This window comes from Petaurus breviceps, unplaced genomic scaffold, assembly GCF_028583685.1.
Source record: "Petaurus breviceps papuanus isolate PSGF00001 unplaced genomic scaffold, PetGlider_PUasm1.0 188, whole genome shotgun sequence".
Classification (NCBI taxonomy): Eukaryota; Metazoa; Chordata; class Mammalia; order Diprotodontia; family Petauridae; genus Petaurus; species Petaurus breviceps.
In genome coordinates, this window is record NW_027185804.1 from 37,416,903 (window position 1) to 37,427,541 (window position 10,639).

A 10,639-nucleotide genomic window follows, 5' to 3' on the forward strand; every position below is an offset into this window, starting at 1 on the left:
ATCACAGACTAAGGTTTGGACTGGGCCCCCTTCTCTTTTCTCTTTTTGCTGAGGGTTCTTAACCTGCTTATCACAGACTAAGGTTTGGACTGGGCCCCCTTCTCTTTTCTCTCTTTGCTCAGGGTTCTTAACCTGCTTATCACAGACTAAGGTTTGGACTGGGCCCCCTTCTCTTTTCTCTCTTTGCTGAGGGTTCTTAACCTGCTTATCACAGACTAAGGTTTGGACTGGGCCCCCTTCTCTTTTCTTTCTTTGCTCAGGGTTCTTAACCTGCTTATCACAGACTAAGGTTTGGACTGGGCCCCCTCCCCTTTTCTCTCTTTGCTGAGGGTTCTTAGCCTGCTTATCACAGACTCCTTTGACAATCTGCTGGTTGTTGTTCATTCTTTGTTCTCCAAGAGGACCATTACATCATCGAGGTGATGCCATGACATGCAAATGAATGGATTTAAGTGAAGGAGGGCTGTGCAGAGGCACCAGCCTCAGTTCTCTTCCAGAACCGCCTGGGTCCAGGGGCAAGATAGAGATTGGGACAACTGGAGATGGCCCTGGATCTGTATGTTGGGAATGTGGAGAGGGAAGGTGGGTTTTTACAGTCTAGTAAGCCCCTCCTTGTGGACAATGGAACTATGAACCCCTTCTCAGGATAATGTTTATAAATGCAGAGAGCCAAAGTACAAAGGATTTCAAAAGAAACTGAATTGTGCAGTGACAGTATCTCTGTGTGATGCTTGGATGTTTCTTCAACTCCGTTTAGTCATTTGGGGCCCATCTTGCTACTCTGACCTGTGGCACAACCTTAATTTGCTGTGGAAATTTACCAGCTGGCTTGCTGAAATCCCCCAGGCCGTGGCCTCTCCTCATTGTGTATTCTGATTAGCTACTGTCCTCTACTCTGTTCCTTGGCATTAGACCATCATCACTGTCAAGACAAAGTTAGAACCCTGGGCAGTCTTGTACCTGCCCTGTATCCAGAGATAAGACCTGTCACCATTTAGATGTTCATGGGCAGCACCCTATCCTCAGAGGCAGAGAGGGAACACCCTCACCCCATTCAGATAGCGGCCCTAGAAAACCCCCACTAACTAACCTTAGTCCTGTTCCTGGTCTGTGGCTTGTGAATCTAAGAGGCAGAATAGAATTACCTGTTGTTGAGGAATGAGATTCAGGGCCTTGTTCTCCTCAGTGAGGCCAGGAAATCCTGCCTGAGAAGGTGGGGTTACCAGCTCTAGTGGATGGAAAAGGATAGAGGAAGCTCTCCCATTAAAAGGAGGTTCCCCAGTCAAGTCCCTGCTTTCAGATCCTGAATCACGGTGCCATGCTCATCAGGGCGGCTGCCTGGCTGTGTGGTCCCAAGTTTGAGCAACGTCTTATAAGCCAAGAAGAAACATAGGTGAGGGATTCCCTACTGCTGAAGCATGCATTTCAGAGACCTGGCCCTTGCTTTCTTTGGAGCCACCTGCCCAATTCTGTCTACAGAAATGAGGTACCAGGCATCTTGGTAATAGTTTTGGTCATCAGCTAATGAACTAAAGTAAGATATTCATGGGTGTGGCTTATTACCCATCCAGCTGGCTCTCTTGGATTCCATCCGGGACAACTTTATCAGCAGGACGTTGATATATATTAGCACCAGTAGACCTTGAGTAGGCAGCAACTGTCTAGAGATAAGTGGCACAAAACCCAGGGGAAGTCCTGAACAGGGAGCTAGGTGATCCCTGTGGTATAGAAGAACTGATCTGTGGGCATCAGTCAAGTGTGGGAGAGAATCTAGGGATCATCAATGATTACTCAATTGGCTAAGGCTTTGAGTGGGGCTTTTCTCAGGCATTCCCCTCAGCCACCTGGATGGGGATAGGATATTCCTTCTCTGCCCCTGAGAATGGGGCATTCCCCCTGAGTATCCTAAGTGGGGGTAGGTCTTATCTTTAAATGCAGGGTAGTACTGGACTGCCCAATGTTCTAACCTTGGACCATCTTGACACTGATAATGACCTCATACCAAGGAAAAGGGTAAATGATGGCAACTATCAGAATATACGAGGGGAGGCCAAGGCATGGAGGATTCAGCAAGGCAGCTAGTAAATTTTCACAGCAAATTAAAATGTCATCATGAGTCAGAATTACAAGATAAGCCCCAAATGACAAAATGCAAAGGATCACACACCAATCTTCTTACTACATATTGAAATATAGTTATCAAATTTTATTTAAAAAAAAGTTCCTACCCAGTTAAAAATTCCTTTAATGCTCTCACTTGGCGATTTCATGGGCTCCCACAAATCCAACTCTTATCTCTATCCATGATCCCCAGATCTATATGTTTAGACCTCACCTTTCTCCCGAGTTCCAGGGTTACTTCAGCAACTGTCTCTTGGGCGTCTTGAATGTCCTGTAGTTAGCTCAAACCCAGCATGACCAGAACTGCTTGTCATCTTTCTCCCCCAGATTTCCTCTCTTCCCAACTTTCCTTGTACTTGTGAGGACACCCCCATCCCTGCAGTTACACAGGCTAGAAACCTCAGTATCATCCCCATTTCCTTCACTCAAACCCATCCCACATTCCCATCTCTTATCACTTCTTGTCATTTTTTTTTAACTTTGTGACATCTCTCTTCCCTCACACAACTGCAACCCTAGGTAAACCCTCATTAACTCACACTTATCCTATTGCAATAGCCCTCTTTCTTCCCTCATGACTCTTCCTAAATCCATTCCTTTGTCTACTCAGCTGCCGAAGCTGATTTTCCTAAAGACCAAATACGGCTATGCCCAGTACTGAAGAAATTCAGTGGTTCCCAATTACCTCCAGGATCCTGTGCTATTTAAAGCCCTTCCAACCTCTCCAGTCTACTTACACGTTGGTCCCCTCTGCCCACTCTCTGATCCAGCTTCACTGGCCTCTTGCTGTTCTTCCTGTAGGACATGCCAACTCCTGATTCAGGAGAATGTGCCATAGTGGTTCCTCAGACCTGGGATGCTCTCCCTGTTCACCTTTGATCCTTAGCTTCCTTTGGCTTCCTTCAAGACTCAGCTCTAGTCCCTTTCCCTGTTCTTCCAACTTCCGGTGCCTTCCACTTACCCTTTAGATACATGGTATAGTCATAGTTGTTTGTGTGTTTTCCCCTGTTAGAATACAAGCTATGAAAACTAAAAATAAATTGTAAAAAAATTTTAAATAATATTTTTTGAGAAAAGGGACCTTGTTTTATTGTTTTGGGGGGTTTTGGTATACCCAACACTTAGCACAGGCTGGCACAGAGTAGGAGCTTTATTGTCTTCTTGTCCCATTGACGAATGGGGGAGACAGCATTTAGAGGGAAGGGGTGGCCAGGGGAGCATACAGGGATGGGAGCGGTAGATCTTCACAGGAATCCTATGAGGTATATGGTACATGTAGGGAAACTGAGGCCAAGCAATGCAGTGACTTGGCCAGCGTCTCAGAGCTAATAAGGGGCAGTGCAGAGCAAGACTTTGAAGGGAACGAAGCCCTAAGACTTCAGATCCAAGACCCATGTTATTTCCCCACTGAGCTGAGCTCTCATCATATTCAGCAATTTGCAGTCAAGACTGGGGGTGGCCCCATCTGTTGTGCCTGAAAATGTATAGAAAGCATTGTCCTCTGAATTCTTCAGAGGTGGCGGGAGGATTTCAATGTTATTCGTGATCTAGTGTCGCTGATATGGCTCCCTACACACTGATGGGTCAGCCAACACGTTGTCCATGTTGCTGTGACGTGGTTTTGATGGCCTGTAATCATTATGTGCTTTCCAAACCGTGGACCTTAGGACAGGCCTGTGCTTCCATGCGGCAGAATTAACTAGAATGATTCCCAATGTACAGACTATTCAGGCTTTATCTCCGGTACTTTTCAAGATCTTGTTGCTTCCAGAGCCCTGAGTGAACTCTGCAATTACTGGGCCAAGACGCTTTGTGTTCCTTTTCAATCAGGGGCTTGGGTTGGAATGCTTTTGACAGGCTCTTGTCTGTGTCCCTAGAGCCATCGTGTCATACTGTGGACTCCAGCCAAAGCCAAGCAGTGGAAAGGGGGGTGGGAGGACAGAATGCAAAGGAATGAGGAGCTGAGATCTGATGAGAAATCATCCACTGGTATGTATATGATTAAACAGCATCATTTCTGCCACCAACTGCTTACTGCATATGCCACTTTTAATTGTCCTGACATAGGAAAATCACTCAAACAGTGCAAAATCTCCCACTATCTTCTTTTTAATTAACCTGACCAGAACATTCCATATCTCTAAGGCAACAAGGATTCTAATCGCCTAAAGAGTTTTCTGGCATCTTTTGACTTCCTCTGGCATCCTACGGTATTTCAAGAATAGATAACTGGCTTAATGTGTATGGAGGCTTATTTCCCACACTCAGCTGTGTGTTCGACAGTTCCAAAGCTATTTAAAATTACAGATCTACGTAAATGTATGTATTCGAGAATAGGAACTTCTTGAGGACAGGAACCAGAGCTATTTGAGATGAACGCTTTATAGTGCTCAGCAGAGCCAAATGTAATCATTTACAGATGAGAATCAGGAAGCAGGAAACAAAGACCCTGGGTTCAGAGACTATGCTATTTCAATTCGCTGCAAACCCTCACAGAAATGCTCCAGCCAGTCATTTGCAAACCACTGAATGCTGTGACTTTGTGCACACACACTTGAAGATGAAATGGATTTATGGGTGGTTTTGCAAACTCAGCAAAGAGCTTCGTGGGTCAACAGGCAGCTTGAGATAATCTGGCATCATGTATCAGCATGCACCAGGAAAGAGATCTCCAACAGTCAAAACCTCTTGCTACTAGGCTCAAGGCAGAAAGCAATCCCAGGCTTCTGCTGATTCTGCAGAATTCCAGAAAAAGTTACAGCTGAAAAGGGCCTTAGAGATCATCCAGGCTAATCCCCTCATTTTATAGATGAGTAATCTATAGCCAAGATATAAGTATTTTGCCCAGGATAACATCTCTGGTCAATGGTAGAAAAGGGACCAGAGTTTTCTGATTTGGGGTTGTTTTTTGCTTTTGGTGACTATGGCACACTTTCCCTACCAAACATCTCAACAAAGCAAGCATATCTTTTCAAACACTAACAGAGCCTGGGTCACGATGTCCCATTGGACTCATAGCCTGGTGGATCTCCTGCCTGAGCACAAGAGCCTCATTTGCTATCATCAGCAGCTTCTGAATGAATTGCCTTTATGATCCACACATTTTATTTTTAGTACCCAAAGGCAACACCGAAACAGCAGTAATGAGGCAGTCACACCTCAGGCTGTTGCAACACACCAGTGTCAGCTTCATTCCCAGTTCATTGGCATCAAATAACCCTTAACTGCCTTTGTCCAGGAGATAGCATTGTGTGGAATGACACCTCAAGCTAACCTTCAGCACTGAAGATCCTGATTTTCACTGACATTCTGTATTTTCCTGGGGCTCCTCCCCCTCTCTGGAATGCTGTTATCACATGAACCTTCACAGGATCATGGAGTTGGGAGGGATCTCAGAGGCCATCTCTTCTAACCCTTGTCTATGTGAGGATGCCCTGCATGGCACAACCTGGAGCCATCCCACCTTTTTTCCAGGACCTACAGCAAGGGGACTATTTCCCGAGGCAGCACATTACACTTTTGGATAGGTCTAAATGTTAGAGTTTTGCTTCTTGTCACCCAGAAAGTTCTGGGCATATAGGGACCAGATTTGATTCTGGGTACTCCAGGGGTTGATCTTTGCTCATATTTTCCCCATATCATATTTTCTGTAAGAAATCTGACTTTTAAAGGAAGCGTATACAGCACCATGGATCTGAAGTGGAAACAGGAAGGTGTGCAGATTCTGCCTCTGATACTGTGTGACTTTGAGCAAGTCATTTACATTGGAGGCTCTCTTTCCTTATATATACATTAAAGGGTTTGAACTAGATATCTTCAGGGGTCATAGGATCCCCAAATATATATACACATACATATGTACATGTACATTTCCATGCTAAAAGGGGCAGGGGCAAGGGACTACAGCTAGCCCCAGAAAAAGCAAGAGATCTGGCCTTCTCTGTTGATCCTGCTAGCTTAAGGTCTTATTATACAAAACACTATCTCCTAGACAAAGGTGGCTAAGGTTTATTTGATGCCAGTGAACAAGGAATGAAGCTGAAACTGGTGTGTTGCAACAGACTAATGCCTGAGGTGTGACTGTGCCTCATTATCAGTGTTTTGGTGCTGCCTTTGGGTACTACAAATTTTATATATACAAAAATACGTATATGGACTTATAGGACTTACTACAATTCATTAGAATTCAGAACACACACACACAAAACCAGATAGCTCAAAAGCAATGCATATTATTCTCTCCCTCTCCCGTCCTTCACACTCTTGGCCACCTTGTCATTTGAACTTTCTCAGAAAGTAACTAAACTTGAGATTGTTAGGAGCAGACCCCTGACATTCCAGGGACTCCATTTTTCCACGGAGATAGTCAGTCCCCAGACTCATAGTGCCACCCTGTGGTATAGACTCCTTAGGAAGGGAAACAAACTTGGGGTTGCTTAACAAGGAACCCAACATTCCAACGAGTCCCTCTTTCATTCTACAGGAGTTCTTAACCTGGGATCTGTGAACTTTTTAAAAAAATTAATCTTTAGTTTCTAACATTCACTTTTATAAAATTTTGAGTTCTAAATTTTCCCCCTCCCTCCCCTCCCCTCTCCCCAAGATGGTATGCCATCTGATATAGGTTATACATGTACAGTCATATTAAACATATTTTCACACTAGTCATGTTGTGTAAGAAGAATCATAATAAAAGGGGAAAACCACAATAAAAAAAAGAGAGAGAATAGTATGCTTTGATCTGCATTCAGACTGGATAGCATTTTCCAATCACGAGTCTTTTGGAATTGTCTTAGATCATTGTATTGCTGAGAAAAGTATATCAAAGCTGGTCATCATACAATGTTGCTGTTACCGTGTACAATGTTCTCCTGGTTCTGCTCACTTCACTCAGAATCAGTTCATGTAATTCCTACCAGGTTTTTCTGAAATCTGCCTGTTTATCATTTCTTATGCAACAATAATATTCCATTATATTCGTATACCACAACTTATTCAGCCATTCCCCAATTGATGGGCATCCCCTCAATTTCCCATCTTTGGCCACCACAGAAAGAGCTGCTATAAATATTTTTATACATGTGGATCCTTTTCTCTTTTTTATCATCTCTTTGGGATATGGAACTGGTAGTGGTATTGCTGGATCAAAGGGTGTGCACAATCTGTTAACTTTAAAAGAAATCTCATTGTAACTAGTTGACTTTATAATCATATATGAACATGCCACTTATGCCTTCCTCTGAGTCACTGATAAAATGTCAAAAAGAACAGGACCTAGTAGGCCCACATCCCCTTTCCAAGATGGGACTGAACTATGAATGACTACTCTTTGGGTTTGACCATTCCACAGTTGTGAAACCACAAAATGCCCACATCTCCATGTCTTCCACAATATAAGACTGTCAAATGCTTTGCTAAAATTTAAGTAAACTGTATCAAGTAGCATTTCTCTCCTCTATCAGTCTAGTACCTCTGTCAAAAAAGGAAATGAGGCTAGGCTGAGGATGATCTATTCTTTTTTTTAAGGGGAAAAGGCAAGGCAATTGGGATTAAGTGACTTACCCAAGGTCACACAGTTAAGTGTCAAGTGTCTGAGGCTGGATTTGAACTCAGATCCTCCTGACTCCAGGGCTGGTGCTCTATTTACTGTGCAACCTAGCTTCCCCTGGATGACCTATTCTTGAAGTTATGCTGGTTCTTTCCCTTTTCTTCCATCTCTAGAAGTCCACTGACCATACCTTTAGTAATATGTTCTAGGATTTTACCAGGAATTGAAGTCAATAGATTTTAGAGTCCATTCTCTTTCCTTTTTCCCAAAATTGGGGCATTTGTCTACCTCCAGTAGTCCAGTGGTATCTCACATGTTCTTCAAGATCTTTCAAAGATCCCTGACAATGGCCCAGCAGTCACATTTGCAATCCATTCCCCAACCAAGAATGTCCTTAGCCTGGCCTGGGTAATTTGAACTCACTCACTGAAGGTCCTCTCCAGCTACCCCCTGCTTACCTTGGGTATCAGCTCCCCATTAGCTACTTTTATTCTGTCCTTTCCAGGCCAAAGGTCATTCCCTGTGGCAGAGAAAACAAGGGACAGGTGCCGCTCAGCCTTCTTCTTTGGTCCTCAGTTAGTGAATAGTGTATTATTTTTCTTTATCCTTTTTTTCTTTCAATATTGCACATGTAAAAATCCTTGGTGTTTTGTTTCCCTTGCCTCAGCAGCCTTAGCTCTTTCTGAGTTTTAGCACTCCTGATTCTTATCCTTACTGGACTGTGCCATACTCTGGAACTGATCCCATCATCTGTTCTTGCTGTGGTTTACTGTACCTGTCTTTTAAAAATCTAGGTTGATTTATGAGTTTCCTTCACAACCCTAAACACTTGTCTTTTTAGATACTCCTCATCTGACTTGTTTCTTTCTGTCTCTTCAAAATCTCCCTTCCCAAGAGCATTCTGCCCCACCCCCACCAACTTGCCCTAAAGAATGACAGGATATGAGATCCCAAATCTAGTGTAAATGTCATACTATGCCAGATCTTTTTCTCCTCCATCACAAGTTCCAAGGTGAAGTGGTCAACCTCCCCATCAAGGTTCATTAGTCCCAACACAGAAAACCAATTTCTCCTTTTGGGGAGAATCAGATCTAGGAGAGAAGTTTTGTTCATTGATTCTTTCACCTTTGGAAAGATGATGATATTATTAAGGCAAGTCAATCAATTATGAGCTCTTCCATCTTGGGTAGAGAGAGAGCTCTACTGGCTGTCCAGATAACTGAAGTCCCCATCACTTTTCTATCATGTGACCACATCAGACATGTGATCACTTTCCCAAACTCCTCACCTAGTTCCTTGTTCTGTCCAGGCAGTCTGGAATACACCCGGATGACAGTATTGATTTTGGTTTTGTGTCTCTTGATCTTTACCCAGATATTGACCACAATAGTTCCTAGATTTCCTCATGAATACACATTCTTAATATATAATGCTACTCCAACATACTGCCCACTCCTTCCTGTTATCTAGCATCTCTCTTTTGAATAAGAAATTTATTTCTACAACCATATCTGAGTCAGTCATCCCACCAAGTCTCAGTGAAATAAATGAGATCAGATTCCCCACCCCTCAGCATTAGGATCTGTAATTGACCTTTGTAAACTATATTTTGTACATTTGTATGTAGTCATCCAAGGCCATGAGTTTTATTGCTTTCTGGGATTTTGTCTTCTATGAATTTCTGGGCATTTCTGCTTTTATTCTGCTGTCTACATCCTAGCTACTCTTTACTCTGTCTAGCTTGGGAGATACACACAGTTTTATTCCTATTTTTATTGTCATTCAGAAGCTTATCCTTCCTGTATTAAAAGCCATCATCCAGGAATCCAAATCTTGTTCTCAGACAACATGTGCCTTTCTCTCCCAAAGTCCTTGCTCTCCAACAGCAACAGGGATGAAAATGTGTCCTGTGTCCTTAAAGCCTTCATTTGGACAAGACTTTGTAGTTGTTAGCAATTCCTTGATTCCTTCTGGAATGACCATTTGTTCCCATTTGAATCAGCAGACAGGAATCCTTCCTCAGTCACTGCTTTCATTGTGTGATTCATTCCTCTGAAGAACCTGAAATCCCCAGATCTATAGATCCAGTCCTCTCTTTCCTGAGCTATATCTGTATCACCAACTGCCTTTTGGATATCTATCTTGAATCTGTCATCTCATACATATCTCAAATTCAACACATCCAAAACAAAACTTATTTTCTTCCTCCTCAAACTCTCCTCCCTTTCTAAATTCCCCCAACTGCTGAAGATAACGTCATCCTCACAGTCACCAGGGCTTTAAAATTTATTGTTCTCCTTGACTGCTTGCTTAGACTTACCCCACACATTCAGTCCATTGCCAAATCTTGTCATTTTCCCTTTGCTTACAGTCACGACCCTAGTTCATTTATCATAGCAATAACCTCGTTGGTCTTCCTACCTCAAGTCTCTTCCTAGTTTAATCCATCCTCTGTTCAGCCACTAAAGTGATTTTTCTAAAGTACAGATATGACCACTTCAAATCCCCTTCTCCAGCCCACCACCAACAAAGAGCTTCGATAGCTTCCTGGATCCTCCAGGATCAAATATATGAAACCTTCGTCTCTCCTGGCACACAGCCTAGTGCTCTGCATACCAAATGAACACTTGGTTTTGTTCTTCCCAACTAAATTTTAGCTCCTTAACCCTCCCTCACGGTGAGGGGCACAAAGAAAGTGCTAAACAAACCCGTGTACACTGACGGACCAGAAGGACCCCTAGGCGGTAGATACTAGGGCACCTGGGAGCCTGGCTCCATCTGGAAATCTCCCTGCCTTCTGTGCTCTGTAGCAGTCTCGCGGGGACATTTTGGATAAAACTCTAGCCTATGGTTAGGATCATTCCGCTCCCCAGTAGCCCAGGAGGATTTCTGGGATGCCGGGCAGAATTGAAGGGGGCCCAGGAACTGAACAGGGTGAGACGGCATCCTCCATCAAGGCACGGTCCCAAG

At 43.6% G+C, this 10,639-nt stretch overlaps 1 long non-coding RNA gene across 1 annotated transcript in view; it reads left to right on the forward strand.

Moving 5' to 3' along the window:
• Positions 1–4,148, forward strand: part of LOC138163897 (uncharacterized) — a 4,362-nt gene extending 214 nt beyond the window's left edge. Inside the window, exon 2 of the long non-coding RNA XR_011168953.1 lies at positions 14–4,148. This is a non-coding gene — a long non-coding RNA (uncharacterized lncRNA). The remainder of the gene's footprint in view (positions 1–13) is intronic.
• Positions 4,149–10,639: the final 6,491 nt, after the last annotated feature.